We start from the raw sequence: 17,015 nt of genomic DNA, 5'->3' as shown, positions 1-17,015 counted from the left end.
ACTGTTTAAGGAAGCTCTTAATGTTGATTGTGTTCTATTGTCACTGTACAAGTCATTCATTGAAAGTGTCTTAACATATCATATCATTTTCTGGTATGGAAATGCTAATGTTTTCCAGAGAAATATGTTCAGCATAGTACGGTGCTCGGGGCCAAGCAGACAGGTCTGGATGATATAAGTGCCTTAATAAAAGCCCACATGAGCTGCTGGACCCCAGACATCCTCTTTAACCAGGAGTTTGAGCTACAGGGTACCAGGGGAAAAAAGAAATGGGGACAAATTATCCTTTGTCCCAATGGTAGTAAGGCTCCTCAATGTTTAAAACCACCAGTGTTCTGGCCTCCAGCTAACATTGTAGTTAAACTACCAGGAGGACCAGTGTTCTGGACTATGGCAAAAAAATATATATATATATATATATATTACACACAACAGCTGGTGCACGATATCTAAGGAAGTCTCGAGGTTTTGCTTGCCCGAGGTAGAGTATCTCATGAAAAGCTGTAGACCACATTTTTTCATAGCTGTTGACACACCACCACAGACCGATGCTGGCACACTCGATGAGCTGTATTCCGCCATAAGAAAACAGGAAAACGCTCATCCAGAGGCGGCGCTCCTAGCAGGGAAACCTAAATCTGTTTTACCAAATTTGTATCAGCATGTGAAATGTGCAACCAGAGGGGAAAAACTCTAGACCACCTTTACTCCAGACACAGAGACGCGTACAAAGCTCACTCTCGCCCTCCATTTGGCAAGTCTGACCATAATTCTATCCTCCTGATTCCTGCTTACAAGCACAAACTAAAGCAGGAAGTACCAGTGACTCTGTCAATAAGAAAGTGAAGCAGATACTAAACCACAGGACTGTTTTGCTAGCACAGACTGGAATATGTTCAGGGATTCCTCCGATGGCATTGAGGACTACATCATTGGCTTCATCAATAAGTGCATTGATTATGTCGTCCCCACAGTGACTATAGGTACATACCCCAACCAGAAGATATTGGTTAAAGGCAATATCCGCACTGAGCTAAAGGCAAGAGCTGCCGCTTTCAAGGAGCAGGACTCGCACCCGGAAGCTTATAAGATTTCCCGCAATGCCCTCCGACGAACCATCAAACAGGCAAAGTGTCAAGATCAAATCGTCCTACACCAGCTCCGATGCTAATCGGATGTGGCAGGGCTTGCAAACCATTATAGATTACAATGGGAAGTACAGCCGAGAGCTGCCCAGTGACACGAGCCTACCAGACGAGCTAAACGACTTCTATGCACGCTTCGAGGTAAATAACACTGAAACATGTATGAGAGCACCAGCTGTTCCAGACGATTGTGTGATCACGACCTTTAAACAGGTCAACATTCAAAAGGGCGCTGGGCCAGACGGATTACCAGGACGTGTACTGCGAGCATGCGCTGACCAACTGGCAAGTGTCTTCACTGACATTTTCAACCTCTCCCTGTCCGAGTCTGTAATACCAACATGTATTAAGCAGACCACCATAGTGCCTGTGCCAAAGACCACCTATGCTATTCATTGACTACAGCTCAGCATTCGACACCATAGTGCCCTCAAAGCTCATCAATAAGCTAAGGACCCTGGGATTAAACACCTCCCTCTGCAACTGGATCCTGGACTTCCTGACGGGCCGTCCCCAGGTGGTGAGGGTTGTTGGAGCGAACCATTAAGGAGAGCTGAGCATTAAAAAGGTCTAGTTGCCAGGCTGAAGTAGCAAGGACATGCACATTAAGAGAAGATGACACCCAGGCCTTTTGACACCCAGGCTATGCTCTATTTTTGAAAGAGTACATTAACCAAGACCATACGTACATTTATGACAGCTGGACGTACTATGGTCAGCAGGATACAGGAAGAAAGATGGAAGCTAGATAACTGATGACTAACACGTGAAACATAAGCATGCAATGCATACATTATTTATGCAATTATGTTTAGGACGTGAAAAGGGTTCTACCATCGTGATAACCAAAAGCAGATATGAGCGTTAGTGGGCGTGAACAAGCTCTGAGATGAGAAGAAAATAACAAAAGGTCAAGGGAAGCTATTTTCATATAGAGGGAGGGGCCTCTATACGTTATACGACAGAATCCTAGAAGACAGGACTCTATAATATGAGAGGGAGGGGCTTGGCCCTGTTGTGTTTATGATAGGGTCCTTCCATGGAAGGGCTCAGTTTTGCTACTTTGTATTAAATTGTATATTGAATTCACAAGTTCTTGTAAGAGTATTATATTTCTGAGACAATTCTCCACAACAACACATTCGCCACACTGATCCTCAACACAGGGGATCGTGCTCTGTCCCCTCCTGTACTCCTTGTTCACTCATGACTGCACGGCTCGGCACGACTCCAACATGATCGTTAAGTTTGGCGACGACACAACACTGACAATGCGCCCGCCACAGGAGTCGCTAGTGCGCAATGAGACAAGGATATCCCTGCCGGCCTAACCCGGCCGGCTGCGACAGAGCCTGGACTTGAACCCAGAATCTCTGGTGGCACAGCCTTAGACCACTGAGACAGAGCATGGACTCAAACCCAGAATCCTTAGACTACTGCGCCACCTGGGAGGCCCTTTGCTATTGATATTTTACTGCTGCTCTTTAACTACCTGTTACTTTTATTTCTTATTTCATATATTTTTAACTGCATTGTAAGTAAGCATTTCACTGTAAGGTTACCCGTTGTATTCGGCACATGTGACTATTAGAATTGTATGTGCAGATGAATCATTGAATGCTCATAAATTGCACTTTTCTACTGTATTGTCTGTATATGTCCTTTTGTCTATCTTCCAGTGTGTTATGTATGCACAGAGCAGCAACCAACATTTCCCCCCCCCCGGGGGGGGTGGGGGTATCTTTAACAGGTACCGTGCTGTCCCGCTCTAATTCACCACAACCTTGAACTAATATAGGATAAATCCATGACTATTGAGCGTGACTGTTGCCAAAGACCGTACAGTATGAAGATAGAAATCCCAGCTCACGCTTGTTGGCGAGGTCGGATAGCTAAACACATGCGCATTAACACGTTTTCGGGGCTAACTCAACTCGCGCCGAACTGCGCATGTGCCAACCGTCATCTCTAATAAGGCGCTCCTTCGATATAAAGTTGTTTTTGACGAGCATTTTAAAAAGGTATCAGTTTATTTTCACGAGGTTGGAGTAGTAAAATGTTCAACTAGTAAAGACATTGGCTGGTTGTGCCTTTAGATTTCGAGAGAACGTACATCTAAAGAATAATTGCTCACTTCTCTAATTTACTTCTCAAACTCCGTTCTGATCTGCTTCGAAAGCGTTCCCGGAAGTCTTAAGATGTTGCGCCTCTGTGTTTTTATAAACTTGGTGCTTTCGTTTTCCCCATCCAGGCTCTAATGAAAAGACAACTGGGCCGATGCACCTGAAATCAAAACGACACTGTAGCTTTCTTATGACTCATATTTAAAGTCTTTTTTTTTCAGGAAGTACGGTAAAGAGGAACCACACCCCCTTTTCCATACTGCTTTCTGATTGGGTTATTCCCATCACGTGATCCAGAAGTGAAAGGATTCTGGTTTTTCTGGAGGTAAGGAAATAAACACAACCTAATTATACTTATGATTTTTACCTGACAAAATGTAAAAATATAAAGTTATATTGTATGACTACAACGTGTTTTAACTGCACACGGTGTCGTCCTTCCCTGGTGGCGACCCTCCCAGTTGTACTTATGTAATGTCAGTGTATATGGTTTTGTGGAGGTGGGAACTGTCATCTTTGTTGTTGTTTTTCACTGTGAATCAGACCGACTGACAAGACACGAATAAAACGTTTATCTAAATACGTTTTCCTCCTCCTTCGGCGTTATTTGGTGCAGTTAGCTAGTTAAGAAGACATTATTAAAAGGTAACATAGACCATTGCTTGGGTGAATAGCCTGATGCGTAGTTAGGGCACACAACTTTAGCTACCTAGATATGTTACTACAGCATTTTGTCATAGTCAAATGACGTTTCTGACCATTACTATAACGTTAGACTTTGACATGTAGCTAGGACATTGTCATGGACAGAGAGCTGTCTATATTTGTCATAATTGTGAACGCGTTGGGCCGGAGGGGGGTTTCCCATGGCGTCACGGTGTAATAAAGTGATCGGCGCCGGTACGTCAGTTTTACACACATTTACACTGCTTGAGATCCAGCTAATACAGTATAATGGATTATCCCTCTAGTCTAGATTTAATGCGGTGGGTTTGATTTTTCTCTAATTTCTCAGTGGATCAGCGAGGCCTCCTATTGGCGGTGACACTGAGTCAGGAAGTGGATTTTACTCAACGCATCGACAGTTTTTATGCCAGTAAAAGTCGTATTTTTAGCACGACAGCTGTGATGGAAACAGGAAGTTTTGGTACAATTTTATAAATGCCCTTAGATAATAGTTAATCATGGTGGAATATTTTTATGTATGTACATTTAATTATGTGCGAAATGGTGGTTTGAGCCCTCTTTATGCGCAAATATTTATAACCGATTTTAAACCCATTTGGAGTCATGGGATGATATGGTGTCTCCCACTACATTATCTCCCACTACGATTCAGAAAGCGGTGCAGTTTATCAGGCTACAGGTGAAATACATTATATGATGAACTTCACAGGGTGGTGAAAGCCATGGTGATGCTCTTGATGCCGTTTGACACATCCAAATATTCTCACTTTTATCCATAATAATCTCATCATGTAGACAGTGTACCCGCACTGGTGGCGAGAACACACCTGCCATAACCAGTCTAGGCACATTTACCCCCCCCCCCCCCAGCAACAAGTCAGTTTATGCAGAATTTAGAGTATGCACTTTAAAATCTGCCAACAATTTGGATTGGAAACCGAGCTAGTGAAATATCTATTCAATATTTACCAGAAATGATTGATATTTGAAGTACACAGAATGCATGTTATTATGACCATAGCTACACCAGTCATGATACTAATTGACAGTTACTGTTTCAGGGGTTGCTATAACCTAATGTTGCTCTCTTTATCTACTCTATGAGTGACCCAGGACCACTGTTAGCTCTGGTCCTTGGCGTTGGTGCAGCTTGCTAATGTTGAGCCTTCAGGAAGAAGCCTCACTAACAACCTGGACCAGAGCTAGTTGTTCAATATGTCATTCCCCTGAGTGTGCTATCTGAATGTGCTGGTTTGTTCTCCACTACAGGTGAACCTGAAGCCATCATCATGCAGAGCACAGCCAACTACCTGTGGCTCATCTCAGACCTGCTGGGCCAGGGAGCTACAGCTAACGTCTACCGTGGCAGACACAAGGTACTGGGCTAACACTAACATCTGCCGTGGCAGACACAAGGTACAGGGCTAACACTAACATCTGCCGTGGCAGACACAAGGTACAGGGCTAACACTAACATCTACCGTGGCAGACACAAGGTACAGGGCTAACACTAACATCTACCGTGGCAGACACAAGGTACAGGGCTAACACTAACATCTGCCGTGGCAGACACAAGGTACAGGGCTAACACTAACATCTGCCGTGGCAGACACAAGGTACAGGGCTAACACTAACATCTACCGAGGCAGACACAAGGTACAGGGCTAACACTAACATCTGCCGTGGCAGACACAAGGTACAGGGCTAACACTAACATCTACCGTGGCAGACACAAGGTACAGGGCTAACACTAACATCTACCGTGGCAGACACAAGGTACAGGGCTAACACTAACGTCTACCGTGGCAAACACAAGGTACAGGGCTAACACTAACATCTACCGTGGCAGACACAAGGTACAGGGCTAACATCTACCGTGGCAGACACAAGGTACAGGGCTAACACTAACATCTACCGTGGCAGACACAAGGTACAGGGCTAACATCTACCGTGGCAGACACAAGGTACAGGGCTAACGTCTACCGTGGCAGACACAAGGTACAGGGCTAACACTAACATCTGCCGTGGCAGACACAAGGTACAGGGCTAACGTCTACCGTGGCAGACACAAGGTACAGGGCTAACACTAACATCTACCGTGGCAGACACAAGGTACAGGGCTAACATCTACCGTGGCAGACACAAGGTACAGGGCTAACACTAACATCTACCGTGGCAGACACAAGGTACAGGGCTAACATCTACCGTGGCAGACACAAGGTACAGGGCTAACACTAACATCTACCGTGGCAGACACGAGGTACAGGGCTAACACTAACATCTACCGTGGCAGACACAAGGTATCGGACTGGTCAGATAATTTTCCAAGCTGTTTAAAGGCACACTCAACTTAGTGTATGTAAACTTCTGATCCACTGGAATGGTGATATAGTGAATTATATGTGAAATAATCTGTTGTTAAACAATTGTTGGAAAAATTACTTGTGTCATGCACAAAGTAGATGCCCTAACCGACTTGCCCAAAACTATAGTTTGTTAGCAAGAAATATGTGGAGTGGTTGAAAAACAAGTTTTAATGACTCCAACCTAAGTGTATGTAAACTTCCGACTTCAACTGTATCTATGGGCAGCACTGAGGGAGGGGGGGACTGTAACTGTGGGGTGGTGGAATGGTAGGAACATAACTGAGGGGTGGGGGGAACGGTAACGGGTGCGGGGGGGGGCACTTCTACTTAGGGGAGGGTGGGGACTGTAACTGAGGGGGACATCTTGGCAGTCTCTCCACCAAACATCTTGGCAGTCTCTCCACCAAACATCTTGGCAGTCTCTCCACCAAACATCTTGGCAGTCTCTCCACCAAACATCTTGGCAGTCTCTCCACCAAACATCTTGGCAGTCTATCCACCAAACATCTTGGCAGTCTCTCCACCAAACATCTGGGCAGTCTCTCCACCAAACATCTGGGCAGTCTCTCCACCAAACATCTGGGCAGTCTCTCCACCAAACATCTGGGCAGTCTCTCCACCAAACATCTGGGCAGTCTCTCCACCAAACATCTGGGCAGTCTCTCCACCAAACATCTGGGCAGTCTCTCCACCAAACATCTGGGCAGTCTCTCCACCAAACATCTGGGCAGTCTCTCCACCAAACATCTTGGCAGTTTCTCCACCAAACATCTTGGCAGTCTCTCCACCAAACATCTTGGCAGTCTCTCCACCAAACATCTTGGCAGTCTCTCCACCAAACATCTTGGCAGTCTCTCAACTGCGTGGATGCAAGAGCAGAAGTGTAGTGTTGTTTTATTTGTTGACATGTAGGCCAAACAGGAAGTCTAGTATAGTCCTGTTGTTCACTGTCTGTTGTCTCACTAACTAGCCATTCTGAGACGTTTCACCAACTGTTCATGTCACAGAGGGTTATGGTTGTCTGCTCAGCCATATCAGTCTAAGCTAGCGTGCTAACCCTTCTCTCTCCACAGGGGCTTTCCCTTCTGTCTCCATAGGGGCTTTCCCAGGTCTCTCTCGACTAGAGGGAGGATGCCAACACATATTAGGATGGGTCTGGACATGTCTTTGGGTTTGGTTCTGTCTGTTTGATTCTGACAGAATGAACATCAATGGCACTTAATGAACTGTCTCACTAGGGCTGTGTCCCTGATGGACTGTCTCACTAGGGCTGTGTCCCTGATGGGACCTGATGGACTGTCTCACTAGAGCTGTGTCCCTGATGGGACCTGATGGACTGTCTCACTAGGGCTGTGTCCCTGATGGGACCTGATGGACTGTCTCACTAGGGCTGTGTCCCTGATGGGACCTGATGGACTGTCTCACTAGGGCTGTGTCCCTGATGGACTGTCTCACTGGGGCTGTGTCCCTAATGGGACCTGATGGACTGTCTCACTAGGGCTGTGTCCCTGATGGGACCTGATGGACTGTCTCACTAGGGCTGTGTCCCTGATGGACTGTCTCACTGGGGCTGTGTCCCTAATGGGACCTGATGGACTGTCTCACTAGGGCTGTGTCCCTGATGGGACCTGATGGACTGTCTCACTAGGGCTGTGTCCCTGATGGACTGTCTCACTGGGGCTGTGTCCCTGATGGGACCTGATGGACTGTCTCACTAGAGCTGTGTCCCTGATGGGACCTGATGGACTGTCTCACTAGGGCTGTGTCCCTGATGGACTGTCTCACTAGGGCTGTGTCCCTGATGGACTGTCTCACTAGAGCTGTGTCCCTGATGGGACCTGATGGACTGTCTCACTAGGGCTGTGTCCCTGATGGACTGTCTCACTAGGGCTGTGTCCCTGATGGACTGTCTCACTAGGGCTGTGTCCCTGATGGGACCTGATGGACTGTCTAACTAGGGCTGTGTCCCTGATGGGACCTGATGGACTGTCTCACTAGGGCTGTGTCCCTGATGGACTGTCTCACTAGGGCTGTGTCCCTGATGGACTGTCTCACTAGGGCTGTGTCCCTGATGGACTGTCTCACTAGGGCTGTGTCCCTGATGGGACCTGATGGACTGTCTCACTAGGGCTGTGTCCCTGATGGACTGTCTCACTGGTGCTGTGTCCCTGATGAACTGTCTCACTAGGGCTGTGTCCCTGATGGGACCTGATGGACTGTCTAACTAGGGCTGTGTCCCTGATGGACTGTCTCACTGGGGCTGTGTCCCTGATGGGACCTGATGGACTGTCTCACTGGGGCTGTGTCCCTGATGGGACCTGATGGACTGTCTCACTAGGGCTGTGTCCCTGATGGACTGTCTCACTAGGGCTGTGTCCCTGATGGGACCTGATGGACTGTCTCACTAGGGCTGTGTCCCTGATGGACTGTCTCACTAGGGCTGTGTCCCTGATGGGACCTGATGGACTGTCTCACTAGGGCTGTGTCCCTGATGGACTGTCTCACTAGGGCTGTGTCCCTGATGGGACCTGATGGACTGTCTCACTGGGGCTGTGTCCCTGATGGGACCTGATGGACTGTCTCACTAGGGCTGTGTCCCTGATGGACTGTCTCACTAGGGCTGTGTCCCTGATGGGACCTGATGGACTGTCTCACTAGGGCTGTGTCCCTGATGGACTGTCTCACTGGGGCTGTGTCCCTGATGGGACCTGATGGACTGTCTCACTAGGGCTGTGTCCCTGATGGACTGTCTCACTAGGGCTGTGTCCCTGATGGGACCTGATGGACTGTCTCACTAGGGCTGTGTCCCTGATGGACTGTCTCACTAGGGCTGTGTCCCTGATGGGACCTGATGGACTGTCTCACTAGGGCTGTGTCCCTGATGGACTGTCTCACTGGGGCTGTGTCCCTGATGGGACCTGATGGACTGTCTTACTAGGGCTGTGTCCCTGATGGGACCTGATGGACTGTCTCACTGGGGCTGTGTCCCTGATGGACTGTCTTACTAGGGCTGTGTCCCTGATGGACTGTCTCACTAGGGCTGTGTCCCTGATGGGACCTGATGGACTGTCTCACTGGGGCTGTGTCCCTGATGGCAACCTGTTCCCTAGATACGGGACGGCAGGGAAGCCTAGTGGTTATAACATTGGGTCAGTAACCGAAAGGTTGCTCGATTGAATCCCCAAACTGACAAGGTATAAACCTGTTGTTCTGCCCCAGAACAAGGCAGTTAACCCACTGTTCCTAGACCAGTTAACCCACTGTTCCTAGACCAGTTAACCCACTGTTCCCAGACCAGTTAACCCACTGTTCCTAGACCAGTTAACCCACTGTTCCTAGACCAGTTAACCCACTGTTCCTAGACCAGTTAACCCACTGTTCCTAGACCAGTTAACCCACCGTTCCCCCGGAGGCCGTCATTGTAAATAAGAATTTGTTCTTAACTGCCTTGTTAAAAAAAGGTCAAATAAAAAATACACTATATATACAGCGGTATGTGGACACCCCTTCAAATGAGTGGATTCTACTATTTCAACCCGTTCTTCGGTGCCAGCTGTAACGTTTGGTGGAGGAGGAATAATTGTCTGGGGATGTTTTTCATGGTTCAGACTAGGCCCCTTAGTTCCAGTGAAGGGAAATCTTAACGCTACAGAATACAATGACATTCTAGAAGATTCTGTGCTTCCATCTTTGTGGCAACAGTTTGGGGAAGTCCCCTTCCTTGCCCCCCCGAGCACAAAGCAAGGTCCCTACAGAAATGGTTTGTTGACATCGGTGTGGAAGAACGTGACTGGCATGCACAGAGCCCTGACCTCAACCTCACCGGACACCTTCGGGATGAATTGGAACGCTGACTGCGAGCTCAGTGAGGTCAGGCGAATCGGCCTGTCTCGCAGCCTAATCGCCCCACCTCACTAATGTTCTTGTTGCTGAATGGAAGCAAGTCCCGCAGCAATGTTCCAACATCTAGTGGAAAGCCTTCCCAGAAGAGTGGAGGCTGTTATAGCAGCAATGTTCCAACATCTAGTGGAAAGCCTTCCCAGAAGAGTGGAGGCTGTTATAGCAGCAATGTTCCAACATCTAGTGGAAAGCCTTCCCAGAAGAGTGGAGGCTGTTATAGCAGCAATGTTCCTACATCTAGTGGAAAGCCTTCCCAGAAGAGTGGAGGCTGTTATAGCAGCAATGTACCAACATCTAGTGGAAAGCCTTCCCAGAAGAGTGGAGGCTGTTATAGCAGCAATGTACCAACATCTAGTGGAAAGCCTTCCCAGAAGAGTGGAGGCTTTTATAGCAGAAAAGGGGGGACCGTCTCCATATTAATGTCCATGATTTTGTAATGAGATGATGGCTGAGCAGGTGTCCACATACTTTTGGTCATGTAGTGTAGATTTCACTACTCAGTGCACGCAGGCAATTCGTGGTTTGCTATTTAAGGTTTAATAATGTTTTGTTCTCTAACATCAGAAAACAGGGGACCTGTATATCGTCTTCTACCTAAAGTTTAAACACAGAATATTTTTCTGTTAAAGATAATGGTTGACCTGAGTTCTGTAACACCTGAAAACACACCTGTATATAACACTATGTGTTCTGTAACACCTGAAAACACACCTGTATATAACACTATGTGTTCTGTAACACCTGAAAACACACCTGTATATAACACTATGTGTTCTGTAACACCTGAAAACACACCTGTATATAACACTATGTGTTCTGTAACACCTGAAAACACACCTGTATATAACACTATGTGTTCTGTAACACCAGAAAACACACCTGTATATAACACTATGTGTTCTGTAACACCTGAAAACACACCTGTATATAACACTATGTGTTCTGTAACACCTGAAAACACACCTGTATATAACACTATGTGTTCTGTAACACCTGAAAACACACCTGTATATAACACTATGTGTTCTGTAACACCAGAAAACACACTTGTATATAACACTATGTGTTCTGTAACACCAGAAAACACACCTGTATATAACACTATGTGTTCTGTAACACCTGAAAACACACCTGTATATAACACTATGTGTTCTGTAACACCTGAAAACACACCTGTATATAACACTATGTGTTCTGTAACACCTGAAAACACACCTGTATATAACACTATGTGTTCTGTAACACCAGAAAACACACCTGTATATAACACTATGTGTTCTGTAACACCAGAAAACACACCTGTATATAACACTATGTGTTCTGTAACACCTGAAAACACACCTGTATATAACACTATGTGTTCTGTAACACCTGAAAACACACCTGTATATAACACTATGTGTTCTGTAACACCTGAAAACACACCTGTATATAACACTATGTGTTCTGTAACACCTGAAAACACACCTGTATATAACACTATGTGTTCTGTAACACCTGAAAACACACCTGTATATAACACTATTTGTTCTGTAACACCAGAAAACACACCTGTATATAACACTATGTGTTCTGTAACACCAGAAAACACACCTGTATATAACACTATGTGTTCTGTAACACCTGAAAACACACCTGTATATAACACTATGTGTTCTGTAACACCAGAAAACGGGGGACCTATATGCGGTGAAGGTGTTCAACAACCTCAGTTTCCTGCGACCACTCGACGTCCAAATGAGAGAGTTTGAGGTCCTGAAGAAACTCAACCATAAGAACATCGTCAAGCTGTTCGCTGTGGAGGAGGAGGTCAGTTATATATCCTGTAATTTATAGAATAACACTACCTAGAGGAGGTATCTCTGTCAGTATATACTCTCTGTAGAATAACACTACCTAGTGGAGGTATCTCTGTCAGTATATACTATCTGTAGAATAACACTACCTAGTGGAGGTATCTCTGTCAGTATATACTATCTGTAGAATAACACTACCTAGTGGAGGTATCTCTATCAGTATATACTATCTGTAGAATAACACTACCTAGAGGAGGTATCTCTATCAGTATATACTATCTGTAGAATAACACTACCTAGTGGAGGTATCTCTGTCAGTATATACTATCTGTAGAATAACACTACCTAGAGGAGGTATCTCTATCAGTATATACTCTCTGTAGAATAACACTACCTAGTGGAGGTATCTCTATCAGTATATACTATCTGTAGAATAACACTACCTAGTGGAGGTATATACTATCTGTAGAATAACACTACCTGGTGGAGGTATCTCTGTCAGTATATACTATCTGTAGAATAACACTACCTAGTGGAGGTATCTCTGTCAGTATATACTATCTGTAGAATAACACTACCTAGAGGAGGTATCTCTGTCAGTATATACTCTCTGTAGAATAACACTACCTAGAGGAGGTATCTCTGTCAGTATATACTATCTGTAGAATAACACTACCTAGAGGAGGTATCTCTGTCAGTATATACTCTCTGTATAATAACACTACCTAGAGGAGGTATCTCTGTCAGTATATACTCTCTGTATAATAACACTACCTAGTGGAGGTATCTCTGTCAGTAGATACTATCTGTAGAATAACACTACCTAGTGGAGGTATCTCTGTCAGTATATACTATCTGTAGAATAACACTACCTAGTGGAGGTATCTCTGTCAGTATATACTATCTGTAGAATAACACTACCTAGTGGAGGTATCTCTGTCAGTATATACTATCTGTAGAATAACACTACCTAGTGGAGGTATCTCTGTCAGTATATACTATCTGTAGAATAACACTACCTAGTGGAGGTATCTCTGTCAGTATATACTATCTGTAGAATAACACTACCTAGTGGAGGTATCTCTGTCAGTATATACTATCTGTAGAATAACACTACCTAGTGGAGGTATATACTCTCTGTAGAATAACACTACCTAGTGGAGGTATATACTCTCTGTAGAATAACACTACCTAGTGGAGGTATATACTATCTGTAGAATAACACTACCTAGTGGAGGTATCTCTATCAGTATATACTATCTGTAGAATAACACTACCTAGTGGAGGTATATACTCTCTGTAGAATAACACTACCTAGTGGAGGTATATACTCTCTGTAGAATAACACTACCTAGTGGAGGTATCTCTGTCAGTATATACTCTCTGTAGAATAACACTACCTAGTGGAGGTATCTCTGTCAGTATATACTATCTGTAGAATAACACTACCTAGTGGAGGTATATACTCTCTGTAGAATAACACTACCTAGTGGAGGTATATACTCTCTGTAGAATAACACTACCTAGTGGAGGTATCTCTGTCAGTATATACTCTCTGTAGAATAACACTACCTAGTGGAGGTATCTCTGTCAGTATATACTATCTGTAGAATAACACTACCTAGTGGAGGTATATACTCTCTGTAGAATAACACTACCTAGTGGAGGTATATACTCTCTGTAGAATAACACTACCTAGTGGAGGTATCTCTGTCAGTATATACTCTCTGTAGAATAACACTACCTAGTGGAGGTATCTCTGTCAGTATATACTATCTGTAGAATAACACTACCTAGTGGAGGTATCTCTGTCAGTATATACTATCTGTAGAATAACACTACCTAGTGGAGGTATCTCTGTCAGTAGATACTATCTGTAGAATAACACTACCTAGTGGAGGTATCTCTGTCAGTATATACTATCTGTAGAATAACACTACCTAGAGGAGGTATCTCTGTCAGTATATACTATCTGTAGAATAACACTACCTAGTGGAGGTATCTCTGTCAGTAGATACTATCTGTAGAATAACACTACCTAGTGGAGGTATATACTGTCTGTAGAATAACACTACCTAGAGGAGGTATCTCTATCAGTATATACTATCTGTAGAATAACACTACCTAGAGGAGGTATCTCTGTCAGTATATACTATCTGTAGAATAACACTACCTAGTGGAGGTATCTCTGTCAGTAGATACTATCTGTAGAATAACACTACCTAGTGGAGGTATATACTGTCTGTAGAATTACACTACCTAGAGGAGGTATATACTATCTGTAGAATAACACTACCTAGAGGAGGTATCTCTGTCAGTATATACTCTCTGTAGAATAACACTACCTGGTGGAGGTATCTCTATCAGTATATACTATCTGTAGAATAACACTACCTAGTGGAGGTATCTCTGTCAGTATATACTATCTGTAGAATAACACTACCTAGAGGAGGTATCTCTATCAGTATATACTATCTGTAGAATAACACTACCTAGTGGAGGTGTATACTCTCTGTATACTGATAGAGATACCTATCTGTATAATAACACTACCTAGTGCAGGTATCTCTATCAGTATATACTCTCTGTAGAATAACACTACCTAGAGGAGGTATCTCTGTCAGTATATACTATCTGTAGAATAACACTACCTAGAGGAGGTATCTCTGTCAGTATATACTATCTGTAGAATAACACTACCTAGAGGAGGTATCTCTGTCAGTATATACTATCTGTAGAATAACACTACCTAGTGGAGGTATCTCTATCAGTATATACTCTCTGTAGAATAACACTACCTAGAGGAGGTATCTCTGTCAGTATATACTATCTGTAGAATAACACTACCTAGTGGAGGTATCTCTATCAGTATATACTATCTGTAGAATTACACTACCTAGAGGAGGTATATACTATCTGTATAATAACACTACCTAGTGCAGGTATCTCTATCAGTATATACTCTCTGTAGAATAACACTACCTAGAGGAGGTATCTCTGTCAGTATATACTATCTGTAGAATAACACTACCTAGAGGAGGTATCTCTGTCAGTATATACTATCTGTAGAATAACACTACCTAGAGGAGGTATCTCTGTCAGTATATACTATCTGTAGAATAACACTACCTAGTGGAGGTATCTCTATCAGTATATACTCTCTGTAGAATAACACTACCTAGAGGAGGTATCTCTGTCAGTATATACTATCTGTAGAATAACACTACCTAGTGGAGGTATCTCTATCAGTATATACTATCTGTAGAATTACACTACCTAGAGGAGGTATATACTATCTGTAGAATAACACTACCTAGAGGAGGTATCTCTGTCAGTATATACTCTCTGTAGAATAACACTACCTAGAGGAGGTATCTCTGTCAGTATATACTATCTGTAGAATTACACTACCTAGAGGAGGTATCTCTGTCAGTATATACTCTCTGTAGAATAACACTACCTAGAGGAGGTATCTCTGTCAGTATATACTATCTGTAGAATAACACTACCTAGAGGAGGTATCTCTATCAGTATATACTATCTGTAGAATAACACTACCTAGTGGAGGTATCTCTATCAGTATATACTATCTGTAGAATAACACTACCTAGTGGAGGTATCTATCAGTATATACTATCTGTAGAATAACACTACCTAGTGGAGGTATCTCTATCAGTATATACTCTCTGTAGAATAACACTACCTAGTGGAGGTATCTCTATCAGTATATACTCTCTGTAGAATAACTACCTAGTGGAGGTATCTCTATCAGTATATACTCTCTGTAGAATAACACTACCTAGAGGAGGTATCTCTGTCAGTATATACTATCTGTAGAATAACACTACCTAGTGGAGGTATCTCTATCAGTATATACTATCTGTAGAATAACACTACCTAGAGGAGGTATCTCTGTCAGTATATACTATCTGTAGAATAACACTACCTAGTGGAGGTATATACTATCTGTATATACTCTCTGTAGAATAACACTACCTAGTGCAGGTATCTCTATCAGTATATACTATCTGTAGAATAACACTACCTAGTGGAGGTATCTCTGTCAGTATATACTATCTGTAGAATAACACTACCTAGAGGAGGTATCTCTGTCAGTATATACTATCTGTAGAATAACACTACCTAGTGGAGGTATCTCTGTCAGTATATACTCTCTGTAGAATAACACTACCTAGTGGAGGTATATACTATCTGTAGAATAACACTACCTAGAGGAGGTATCTCTATCAGTATATACTATCTGTAGAATAACACTACCTAGAGGAGGTATCTCTGTCAGCATATACTATCTGTAGAATAACACTACCTAGTGGAGGTATCTCTGTCAGTATATACTCTCTGTAGAATAACACTACCTACAGGAGGTATCTCTATCAGTATATACTATCTGTAGAATAACACTACCTAGTAGAGGTATCTCTGTCAGTATATACTATCTGTAGAATAACACTACCTAGTAGAGGTATCTCTGTCAGTATATACTATCTGTAGAATAACACTACCTAGTGGAGGTATCTCTATCGGTATATACTATCTGTAGAATAACACTACCTAGTGGAGGTATCTCTGTCAGTATATACTATCTGTAGAATAGCACTACCTAGTGGAGGTATCTCTGTCAGTATATACTATCTGTAGAATAACACTACCTAGTGGAGGTATCTCTGTCTAACATCAGAAACTCTGAAACAGAAAGCACAACCGTTGATTTGACCACGTGTGTGTTTGTCTTAGTGAGGTGTCAGTCGTGCTGACTAACATGTCATTTCCTGTCCCAGTCCAACACCCGTCACAAGGTGTTGGTGATGGAGTATTGTCCCTGTGGGAGTCTGTATACGGTGCTGGAGGAGTCTTCTAACGCCTACGGACTCCCCGAGGATGAGTTCCTTATCGTGCTACAGGACGTGGGTAAGAAGGACTGGACACACACACACACACCTCTTACAGACACACACACCTTATCACCTCTTCTCAACA

The 17,015-nt window shown here is 43.8% G+C and overlaps 1 pseudogene; it reads left to right on the top strand.

The window, feature by feature from the left end:
* The first annotated feature begins 3,490 nt into the window (after positions 1–3,490).
* Positions 3,491–17,015, top strand: part of LOC135537778 (serine/threonine-protein kinase TBK1-like) — a 76,895-nt pseudogene continuing 63,370 nt past the window's right edge.

Source organism: Oncorhynchus masou, unplaced genomic scaffold, assembly GCF_036934945.1.
Source record: "Oncorhynchus masou masou isolate Uvic2021 unplaced genomic scaffold, UVic_Omas_1.1 unplaced_scaffold_841, whole genome shotgun sequence".
Taxonomy (NCBI): Eukaryota; Metazoa; Chordata; class Actinopteri; order Salmoniformes; family Salmonidae; genus Oncorhynchus; species Oncorhynchus masou.
The sequence above is the reverse complement of the archived record's forward strand: the minus strand, read 5'-3'. Positions and strand labels throughout refer to the sequence as shown.